This window comes from Staurois parvus, unplaced genomic scaffold, assembly GCF_062004578.1.
Source record: "Staurois parvus isolate SC_StPar_1 unplaced genomic scaffold, SC_StPar_1.0 ptg000110l, whole genome shotgun sequence".
In the NCBI taxonomy this organism is placed as follows: Eukaryota; Metazoa; Chordata; class Amphibia; order Anura; family Ranidae; genus Staurois; species Staurois parvus.
The window spans coordinates 136,474-149,544 of NW_028317906.1; positions in this window are offsets into that span (position 1 = coordinate 136,474).

Sequence of the window (13,071 nt, forward strand, 5' to 3'; positions counted from 1 at the left end):
CGCAATTGTCATTCAAATTGCAACAGCGCTGAAAGCTGAAAACTGGCCTGTGCAGGAGGGGGGGGGGGGGGGGGAGTGCCCGGCAGGCGAGGGGTTAATATTTTGTCACCCAATATGGCTGGTAACAAGGCAACCATAGAACGGATTAGCGATGGTTACAACACGATATAGCATACAGAGCGATTGCCAGTAAGCACTAGGTACCGGAATTGCAGCAGTAGTAAAGTGTAATCTGCCGAGTGCTGGAACTATACTGCCAAATCTTGTCCTAGACGAGGGGTAGGCAACCTGAGAGCCGCTGGACTACAAGTTCCATCATGCCTCTGCAAGTCATAGCTGTAACTATCAGTTTTGTAATCTTTGCAATGCCTCATGGGAAATGTAGTTCCACAACAGCTAGAGAGTCGCAGGTTGCCTACCCCTGGCCTAGACCAACAGGGTATGCAGTGTGCAAAAAAAAACGGAGGATGGTAGAGGGGGCGGGGGAACAAAGGGGACTTGCAGAATAATTATGAGGGGGGCGGTACTTTGCGATGTTCTTCTGCTGGCTATCATTGGGGCACGTTAAGAACGTTGGTGCACCTAACAACAGTCCTAGTTAACATGCATGCAGTCAGTGGCGTCCCTGGGGGGGTGTGCGGGCCGCACTGGGTGACACCATCACAGTGGGTGCAGGAGCGGGATGACAGCTGTCCCCGCCCCGGTGTCGCGGTGAAATGAGTATCCCCTGAAGCAACTGTGCATGTGTAAGTTTCAGGCCGAAGAAGCCGATCGTCGGTTCTGTGCTAAAGTCGGAGATCGGCTTTTTCGGCCTGAAACCGGCACATGTGCAGTTGCTTCAGGGGATACATATCTTCAAGGCAGGGGCGCACTGACAATTTAGGTGCTGGGGCACTGCCCGAGGGCCCGGCGTCATAAGGGGGCCCCATGAGATGCCCCTGGTACCTTTCATAGGCTTTTTTGGGTGTGGTTTGAGCAAGGACACAGGGGCCCATGATTTCCTATTGCCCGGGGGCCCCATGAGTTGTCAGTCCACCCCTGCTTTAAGGGATACGCATTTTACCGCTACATCCGGCACTGCTCCTTCCTCTCTGAAGGGGTGACAACACGTGTTACCGCACCAGGTGACACCAACCCTAGGGACGCCTCTGTATGCAGTATCTGTACAGGATAGGTACGGTATATTCGCAGCACAGGTGCAAAGTAGATGTGGTAAAGGTCCAGAACAGGACCATTCCAGCACTCGGGCGCTGCCCGAGGACCTGGGGTCAGTAGGGGGCCCCATGAGATGCCCCTGGTACCCTTCATTGGCTGTTTTGGGTGTGGTTTGAGTGTTGGTGAGGACACAGGGGCCCCATGATCCCCTATTGCCGGGGGCCCCATGAGTTGCCAGTCCGCCCCTGGTCCAAATGGTCAGTCCACCCCTGCGGCTGGTACAGGTGCAGTCTTGGTGTAGTTGCGGCAGAGTGGAGTACGGGCGCGGCATGGAATGGGTACACTTGGTGTCCTGATCTCAGTCCCTGCTAGCACTATCAGCAATGGGCGAAAAGCCCTCTCACCAGTCCCTGGGGTGCTGTGGTGACCTCTCGCTGTAGAAGGGGTCCCTCCCGAAGGTCAGTGGGGATCAGCAGTGGGAAGCAGAGGGTGAGTGGACGCTCCAGTCTCCCTGCGGCATCAGTGCATGCGCTGCGATGTTAGCGGTGCTGAGCTGCCCCTGGGTGTCCTCACTCCCAGTCTCAGAGTTCGGATCTCCGCTGGTGTGGTCTCCGGCAGGAATATATCCACACAGAGGTGCTCTCTCTCTTTACCTCCCTCAGTGCCAGGAGGAAGAACGTTAATAAAAAATCATCTCTCTGCTCCTTCTACTGCACAGGGCCTGTAGTGTAAGGAGTCAACCAGGGGCGGACTGACCATACAGCACTCGGGCACTGCTCGAGGGCCCAGGGTCAGTAGGGGCCCCATGAGATGCCCCTGGTACCTTTCATAGGCTTTTTTGGCTGTGGTTTGAGTTTGGGCAAGGACACAGGGGCCCCATGATCCCCTATTGCCCGGGGGCCCCATAAGTTGTCAGTCCGCCCCTGGAGTCAACTGACCCCACTGTATGGATGCCATCTCAAACTACAACTCCCAGGATTCTCAGCACTCAAGCGCTCAAGTGTGATTGCAGCCTCAAAGGTTTCAGAGCCGTTCAGCCTCAGCGTATTTCAGCCAGCCATAGACTTCTGACGGGCTGCGGGTAGCAGACGCTGCGCCTGCGCATCCTGGGTGCACTAATGTGCTGGGTTCGGACGCACATGGGCTACAATGCTAGTGTGCATGTAGCCTCAGGTGTTCAACCTCCATCTGGTTTTCATTGGTGGCTTGTTATGGAAAAGGGATGCTATCATTAGGAAAGGAAATGAGAAAAAAATCTGCAATGGGAATACTGACAAGGTTAAAATAAAAAAAAATGTAAACTAAAAAAATATAGAATAATATAATAATAAAAATAATAATAAAATAGAATATCATTATTCTATTTTTATTTTAATATTCTATTTATTTGATTTTATTATTCTATTTTATTATTCTATTTTTATTTGATTTTATTATTCTATTTTATTGTTCTATTTTTATTTGATTTTATTATTCTATTTTTATTTGATTTTATTATTTGATTTTTATCTGGTTTTCATTGGTGGCTTATTATGGAAAAGGGATGCTATCATTAGGAAAGGAAATGAGAAAAAATCTGCAATGAGAATACTGACAAGGCTAAAATAAAAAAAAAAAAAAAAAAAAAATATAGAATAATAAAATAATAATAATATCATTATTCTATTATTATTTTAATATTCTATTCATTTGATTTTATTATTCTATTTTTATTTGATTTTATTATTCTATTTTATTGTTCTATTTTTATTTGATTTTATTATTCTATTTTTATTTGATTTTATGATTTGATTTTTATCCGGTTTTCATTGGTGGCTTATGGAAAGGGGATGCTATCATTAGGAAAGGAAATGAGAAAAAAATCTGCAATGGGAATACTGACAAGGTTAAAATAAAAAAAATAAATTAAATAAATATAAAATAATAATAATAATAATAATAAAATAGAATATCATTATTTTATTTTAATTTTAATATTCTATTCATTTGATTTTATTATTCTATTTTTATTTGATTTTATTATTCTATTTTTATTTTTATTTGATTTTATTATTCTATTTTTATTTGATTTTATGATTTGATTTTTATCTGGTTTTCATTGGTGGCTTATTATGGAAAGGGGATGCTATCATTAGGAAAGGAAATGAGAAAAAAATCTGCAATGGGAATACTGACAAGGTTAAAATAAAAAAAAATGTAAACTAAAAAAATATAGAATAATATAATAATAAAAATAATAATAAAATAGAATATCATTATTCTATTTTTATTTTAATATTCTATTTATTTGATTTTATTATTCTATTTTATTATTCTATTTTTATTTGATTTTATTATTCTATTTTATTGTTCTATTTGTATTTGATTTTATTATTCTATTTTTATTTGATTTTATTATTTGATTTTTATCTGGTTTTCATTGGTGGCTTATTATGGAAAAGGGATGCTATCATTAGGAAAGGAAATGAGAAAAAATCTGCAATGAGAATACTGACAAGGCTAAAATAAAAAAATAAAAAAAATAAAAAATATAGAATAATAAAATAATAATAATATCATTATTCTATTATTATTTTAATATTCTATTCATTTGATTTTATTATTCTATTTTTATTTGATTTTATTATTCTATTTTATTGTTCTATTTTTATTTGATTTTATTATTCTATTTTTATTTGATTTTATGATTTGATTTTTATCCGGTTTTCATTGGTGGCTTATGGAAAGGGGATGCTATCATTAGGAAAGGAAATGAGAAAAAAATCTGCAATGGGAATACTGACAAGGTTAAAATAAAAAAAATAAATTAAATAAATATAAAATAAAATAATAATAATAATAATAATAATAATAATAAAATAGAATATCATTATTTTATTTTAATTTTAATATTCTATTCATTTGATTTTATTATTCTATTTTTATTTGATTTTATTATTCTATTTTTATTTTTATTTGATTTTATTATTCTATTTTTATTTGATTTTATGATTTGATTTTTATCCAGTTTTCATTGGTGGCTTATTATGGAAAGGGGATGCTATCATTAGGAAAGGAAATGAGAAAAAAATCTGCAATGGGAATACTGACAAGGTTAAAATAAAAAAAATTAAATAAAATAAATATAGAATAAAATAAAAATAATAATAAAATAGAATATCATTATTCTATTTTTATTTTAATATTCCATTCATTTGATTGTATTATTCTATTTTTATTTGATTTAATATTCTATTTTATTGTTCTATTTTTATTTGATTTTATTATTCTATTTTTATTTTTATTTGATTTTATTATTTGATTTTTATTTGGTTTTCATTGGTGGCTTATTATGGAAAGGGGATGTTATCATTAAGAAAGGAAATGAGAAAAAAATCTGCAATGGGAATACTGACAAGGTTAAAATAAAAAATAAAATAAATATAGAATAAAATAATAATAATAATAATAATAATAATAAAATAGAATATCATTATTCTATTTCAATATTCTATTCATTTGATTTTATTATTCTATTTTTATTTGATTTTATTATTCTATTTTATTGTTCTATTTTTATTTGATTTTATTATTCTATTTTTATTTGATTTTATGATTTGATTTTTATCTGGTTTTCATTGGTGGCTTATTATGGAAAGGGGATGCTATCATTAGGAAAGGAAATGAGAAAAAAATCTGCAATGTGAATACTGACAAGGTTAAAATAAAATAAATATAGAATAATAAAATAATAATACTATAATAGAATATCATTATTCTATTTTTATTTTAATATTCTATTCATTTGATTTTATTATTCTATTTTTATTTGATTTTATTATTTGATTTTATTGTTCTATTTTTATTTGATTTTATTATTCTATTTTTATTTGATTTTATGATTTGATTTTTATCTGGTTTTCATTGGTGGCTTATTATCATTAGGAAAGGAAATGAGAAACAAATCTGCAATGGGAATACTGACAAGGTTAAAATAAAAAAAATAAAATAAATATAGAATAAAATAATAATATAGAATAAAATAATTTTTATCTGGTTTTCATTGGTGGCTTATTATCATTAGGAAAGGAAATGAGAAACAAGTCTGCAATGGGAATACTGACAAGGTTAAAATAAAAAAAATAAAATAAACATAGAATAAAATAATAATAATAAAATAGAATATCATTATTCTATTTTTATTTTAATATTATATTTATTTGATTTTATTATTCTATTTTATTTGATTTTATTGTTCTATTTTTATTTGATTTTATTATTCTATTTTTATTTGATTTTATGATTTGATTTTTATCTGGTTTTCATTGGTGGCTTATTATGGAAAGGGGATACTATCATTAGGAAAGGAAATGAGAACAAAAATCTGCAATAGGAATACTTACAAGGTTAAAAAAAATAAAATAAAATAAATATAGAATAATAAAATAATGACAATAAAATAGAATACCATTATTCTATTTTTATTTTAATATTCTATTTATTTGATTTTATTATTCTATTTTATTTGATTTTATTATTCTATTTTATTTGATTTTATTATTTGATTTTTATATGGTTTTCATTGGTGGCTTATTATGGAAAGGGGATGCTATCATTAGGAAAGGAAATGAGAACAAAATCTGCAATGGGAATACTGACAAGGTTAAAATAAAAATAAATAAATAAAATAAATATAAAATAATAATAAAATAGAATATAATTATTCTATTTTTATTTTAATATTCTATTCATTTGATTTTATTGTTCTATTTTTAGTTGATTTTATTATTTGATTTTATTGTTCTATTTTTATTTGATTTTATTATTCTATTTTTATTTGATTTTATGATTTGATTTTTATCTGGTTTTCATTGGTGGCTTATTATGGAAAGGGGATGCTATCATTAGGAAAGGAAATGAGAAAAATATCTGCAACGGGAATACTGACAAGGTTAAAATAAAAAAAATAAAATAAAATATAGAATAAAATAATAATAATAATAATAAAATAGAATATCATTATTCTATTTTTATTTTAATATTCTATTCATTTGATTTTATTATTGTATTTTATTTGATTTTATTATTGTATTTTATTATTCTATTTTTTTTTTCTTTTATTATTCTATTTTTATTTGATTTTTATCTTGTTTTCATTGGTGGCTTATTATGGAAAGGGGATGCTATCATTAGGAAAGAAAATGAGAAAAAAATCTGCAATGGGAATACTGACATGGTTAAAATAAAAAAAATAAAATAAAATAAATATAGAATAATCAAATAATAATAATAATAATAATAATAATAAAAAAATAAAATATCATTATTCTATTTTTATTTTATTCTTCTATTCATTTGATTTTATTATTCTATTTTTATTTGATTTTATTATTCTATTTTATTGTTCTTTTTTTGTTTGATTTTATTATTCTATTTTTATTTGATTTTATGATTTGATTTTTATCTGGTTTTCATTGGTGGCTTATTATGGAAAGGGGATGCTATCATTAGGAAAGGAAATGAGAAAAAAAATCTGCAATGGGAATACTGACAAGGTTAAAATAAAAAAAAATAATAAATATAGAATAATCAAATAATAATAATAATAATAATAATAATAAAATATCATTATTCTATTTTTATTTTAATATTCTATTCATTTGATTTTATTATTCTATTTTTATTTGGTTTTATTATTCTATTTTTATTTGATTTTATTATTCTATTTTTATTTGATTTTATGATTTGATTTTTATCTGGTTTTCATTGGTGGCTTATTATGGAAAAGGGATACTATCATTAGGAAAGGAAATGAGAAAAAAATCTGCAATAGGAATACTGACAAGGTTAAAATAAAAAAAATAAAATAAAATAAATATAGAATAATAAAATAATAATAATAATAATAATAATAATAATAATAATAAAATAGAATATCATTATTCTATTTTTATTTTAATATTCTATTTATTTGATTTTATTATTATATTTTATTTGATTTTATTGTTCTATTTTTATTTGATTTTATTATTCTATTTTTATTTGATTTATGATTTGATTTTTATCTGGTTTTCATTGGTGGCTTATTATGGAAAGGGGATGCTATCATTAGGAAAGGAAATGAGAAAAATATCTGCAATGGGAATATTGACAAGGTTAAAATAAAAAAAAAAAATAAATATAGAATAATCAAATAATAATAATAATAATAATAATAATAATAAAATATCATTATTCTATTTTTATTTTAATATTCTATTCATTTGATTTTATTATTCTATTTTTATTTGATTTTATTATTCTATTTTTATTTGATTTTATGATTTGATTTTTATCTGGTTTTCATTGGTGGCTTATTATGGAAAAGGGATACTATCATTAAGAAAGGAAATGAGAAAAAAATCTGCAATAGGAATACTGACAAGGTTAAAATAAAAAAAATAAAATAAATATAGAATAATAAAATAATAATAATAATAATAAAATAGAATATCATTATTCTATTTTTATTTTAATATTCTATTTATTTGATTTTATTATTATATTTTATTTGATTTTATTGTTCTATTTTTATTTGATTTTATTATTCTATTTTTATTTGATTTTATGATTTGATTTTTATATGGTTTTCATTGGTGGCTTATTATGGAAAGGGGATGCTATCATTAGGAAAGGAAATGAGAAAAAAATCTGCAATGGGAATACTGACAAGGTTAAAATAAATATAAATAAATAAAATAAATATAAAATAATAATAACAATAATAATAATAAAATAGAATATAATTATTCTATTTTTATTTTAATATTCTATTCATTTGATTTTATTATTCTATTTTATTTGATTTTATTATTGTATTTTATTATTGTATTTTTTTTTTTTTTTTATTATTCTATTTTTATTTGATTTTATGATTTGATTTTTATCTGGTTTTCATTGGTGGCTTATTATGGAAAGGGAATGCTATCATTAGGAAAGGAAATGAGAAAGAAAATCTGCAATGGGAATACTGACAAGGTTAAAATAAAAAAAATAAATAAATATAGAATAATCAAATAATAATAATAATAATAATAATAATAATAATAATAATAATAAAATATCATTATTCTATTTTTATTTTAATATTCTATTCATTTGATTTTATTATTCTATTTTTATTTGATTTTATTATTCTATTTTTATTTGATTTTATGATTTGATTTTTATCTGGTTTTCATTGGTGGCTTATTATGGAAAAGGGATACTATCATTAGGAAAGGAAATGAGAAAAAAATCTGCAATAGGAATACTGACAAGGTTAAAATAAAAAAAATAAAATAAATATAGAATAATAAAATAATAATAATAATAATAATAATAATAATAATAATAATAAAATAGAATATCATTATTCTATTTTTATTTTAATATTCTATTTATTTGATTTTATTATTATATTTTATTTGATTTTATTGTTCTATTTTTATTTGATTTTATTATTCTATTTTTATTTGATTTTATGATTTGATTTTTATATGGTTTTCATTGGTGGCTTATTATGGAAAGGGGATGCTATCATTAGGAAAGGAAATGAGAAAAAAATCTGCAATGGGAATACTGACAAGGTTAAAATAAAAATAAATAAATAAAATAAATATAAAATAATAATAACAATAATAATAATAAAATAGAATATAATTATTCTATTTTTATTTTAATATTCTATTCATTTGATTTTATTGTTCTATTTTTAGTTGATTTTATTATTTGATTTTATTGTTCTATTTTTGTTTGATTTTATTATTCTATTTTTATTTGATTTTATGATTTGATTTTTATCTGGTTTTCATTGGTGGCTTATTATGGAAAGGGGATGCTATCATTAGGAAAGGAAATGAGAAAAATATCTGCAATGGGAATACTGACAAGGTTAAAATAAAAAAAATAAAATAAAATATAGAATAAAATAATAATAATAATAATAATAATAATAAAATAGAATATCATTATTCTATTTTTATTTTAATATTCTATTCATTTGATTTTATTATTCTATTTTATTTGATTTTATTATTGTATTTTATTATTCTATTTTTTTTTATTTTATTATTCTATTTTTATTTGATTTTATGATTTGATTTTTATCTTGTTTTCATTGGTGGCTTATTATGGTGGCTTATTAACCAAGTACCACCCTACCCGTACCCTTCGCTCCTCACAGGACCTCCTTCTATCCTGCTCCCTGGTCTCCTCCTCCCATGCACGACTGCAGGACTTCTCCAGGTCCTCCCCCATCCTCTGGAACTCACTGCCCCAATCCATCAGACTGTCGCCTTCCCTATTCACATTCAGGCGCTCCCTCAAAACCCATCTCTTCAGGGAAGCCTACCCCACCCTCACCTAACGGCCATCCTCCCTCATTCCTCCCACCACTTCATCCCCCTCAGCCACTTCCTACTGTACCTTTACCCCCTCCCTCCTAGATTGTAAGCTCGTAAGAGTAGGGCCCTCTTACCCCTCGTACGTTGTTTGTTGTTGTTGTACTGTGCCATGTATTGTCCCCCCTATTGTACAGCGCTGAGCAAACCCTTTGGCGCTATATAAACTCGTAGTAATAATAATAATAATTATGGAAAGGGGATGCTATCATTAGGAAAGGAAATGAGAAAAAAATCTGCAATGGGAATACTGACATGGTTAAAATAAAAAAAAATAAAATAAAATAAATATAGAATAATAAAATAATAATAATAATAATAATAATAATAATAAAATAGAATATCATTATTCTATTTTTATTTCATTCTTCTATTCATTTGATTTTATTATTCTATTTTTATTTGATTTTATTATTCTATTTTATTGTTCTATTTTTGTTTGATTTTATTATTCTATTTTTATGTGATTTTATGATTTTATTCTTATCTGGTTTTCATTGGTGGCTTATTATGGAAAGGGGATGCTATCATTAGGAAAGGAAATGAGAAAAAAAATCTGCAATGGGAATACTGACAAGGTTAAAATAAAAAAAATAATAAATATAGAATATTCAAATAATAATAATAATAATAATAATAATAAAATATCATTATTCTATTTTTATTTTAATATTCTATTTATTTGATTTTATTATTCTATTTTTATTTGATTTTATTATTCTATTTTATTGTTCTATTTTTGTTTGATTTTATTATTCTATTTTTATGTGATTTTATGATTTGATTCTTATCTGGTTTTCATTGGTGGCTTATTATGGAAAGGGGATGCTATCATTAGGAAAGGAAATGAGAAAAAAAATCTGCAATGGGAATACTGACAAGGTTAAAATAAAAAAAATAATAAATATAGAATAATCAAATAATAATAATAATAATAAAAAAATATCATTATTCTATTTTTATTTTAATATTCTATTTATTTGATTTTATTATTCTATTTTTATTTGATTTTATTATTCTATTTTATTGTTCTATTTTTATTTGATTTTATTATTCTATTTTTATTTTTATTTGATTTTATTATTTGATTTTTATCTGATTTTCATTGGTGGCTTATTATAGAAAAGGGATGCTATCATTAGGAAAGAAACAATTGATACTTGGATAAATCCAAAAGGGGGGGGAGGAATGAAGCTAACGCGTTTCGAAGGGTGCTCCCTTCTTCGATTTAATCGCCAGCCACACTAAACAGGCTGAACTGCTGTAATACTGACACTCAGTGGCTGGAGGTCTCCTTGCCATGGGAACTCTGCTATACTCAAGTCTCTATCTGCTCAACCCAGCTCTGATGAAGAAGGGAGCACCCTTCGAAACGCGTTAGGATTCATCCCCCCTTCCCCTCTTTTGGATGTACCTGTAGCCCTGTGTGGATTATGGTTACTGATGCCTGTTATACCGTCACTTTGTGAGTATATTTCCTTAATAATAAAATTAGTCCCTATTTATTGAGGTAATGCGCAAGGTTTGTGCGCTTTCTTTCATCTTCCTCTACAGTTTTTTCAAGCTTCCCCAGCTTCATGATAGAGCTGCACAACCTCTGATCACCAGCGGATGAACACACAACACGCTGCTTGTTACCAACGCCCGATTGATGTGAGTCTTTGAGCGCAGGAGATAATGGATTTAAGGTACACAACGTGACTGGAGGTGCAGCTGTATGATCCGGAGATACTGAAGATCCCTTTTGAGTGTCGGACACTTTTTGATGGATGATTTGGTTGCACAGTTTGCAGCATTTCTTATTTCAGGGTTTACTTCCATTATTTGTGACCTCATAATCAGAAGGACGTTTCCTAATGATTAGTTTATTTCTGAGGTTGGGGGGTTGTCTGAAGGCCAGTATTGGGGGTTGTCTGAAGGCCAGTATTGGGGGTTGTCTGAAGGCTAGTATTGGGGGTTGTCTGAAGGACACTATTGGGGGGTTGTCTGAAGGCTAGTATTGGGGGTTGTCTGAAGGCCAGTATTGGGGGTTGTCTGAAGGCCAGTATTGGGGGTTGTCTGAAGGACACTATTGGGGGTTGTCTGAAGGCCAGTATTGGGGGGTTGTCTGAAAGCCAGTATTGGGGGTTGTCTGAAGGACACTATTGGGGGTTGTCTGAAGGCCAGTATTGGGGGTTGTCTGAAAGACAGTATTGGGGGTTGTCTGAAGGCCAGTATTGGCGGTTGTCTGAAGGACACTATTGGGGGGTTGTCTGAAGGCCAGTATTGGGGGTTGTCTGAAAGACAGTATTGGGGGTTGTCTGAAGGCCAGTATTGGGGGTTGTCTGAAGGACACTATTGGGGGGTTGTCTGAAGGCCAGTATTGGGGGGTTGTCTGAAGGCTAGTATTGGGGGTTGTCTGAAGGCCAGTATTGGGGGGTTGTCTGAAGGCTAGTATTGGGGGTTGTCTGAAGGCCAGTATTGGGGGGTTGTCTGAAGGCTAGTATTGGGGGTTGTCTGAAGGCCAGTATTGGGGGGTTGTCTGAAGGCCAGTATTGGGGGTTGCTGGAATATTTCTTTCAGAGTTCCTCTGTTATGATGGGTTGTAAATCTTTGATTATTTTTCTTCTTCCTTCTAGTGCCGGTTGTATGTGGTTACTAGAGGTACGCGGTGGTTTGTTTTTTTCTCTTTGTACTGAAGTAGATTTTCTCTTCGTGTTCTCCAGGCTGTGTTTATGCCGGTGTTGATGGTTCTGTCCTTGTAACCCTTCTTATGGAAGGCGTCTGCTAGTGTCCCGAGATGTTTATCTCTGTCTCTTGGGTCAGAACATATTCGGTGGTATCTAATGGCCTGACTGTGTATGATGGCACGTTTCCTGTGTTGGGTCAGAACATATTCGGTGGTATCTGATGGCCTGACTGTGTATGATGGCACGTTTGCTGTGTTGGGTCAGAACATACTCGGTGGTATCTAATGGCCTGACTGTGTATGATGGCACGTTTCCTGTGTTGGGTCAGAACATATTCGGTGGTATCTGATGGCCTGACTGTGTATGATGGCACGTTTCCTGTGTTGGGTCAGAACATATTCGGTGGTATCTGATGGCCTGACTGTGTATGATGGCATGTTTGCTGTGTTGGGTCAGAACATACTCGGTGGTATCTAATGGCCTGACTGTGTATGATGGCACGTTTCCTGTGTTGGGTCAGAACATATTCGGTGGTATCTGATGGCCTGACTGTGTATGATGGCACATTTCCTGTGTTGGGTCAGAACATATTCGATGGTATCTGATGGCCTGACTGTGTATGATGGCACGTTTCCTGTGTTGGGTCAGAACATATTCGGTGGTATCTAATGGCCTGACTGTGTATGATGGCACGTTTCCTGTGTTGGGTCAGAACATACTCGGTGGTATCTAATGGCCTGACTGTGTATGTTGGCACGTTTCCTGTGTTGGGTCAGAACATATTCGGTGGTATCTGATGGCCTGACTGTGTATGATGGCACGTTTCGTGTGTTGGGGGGGTGGAAGCT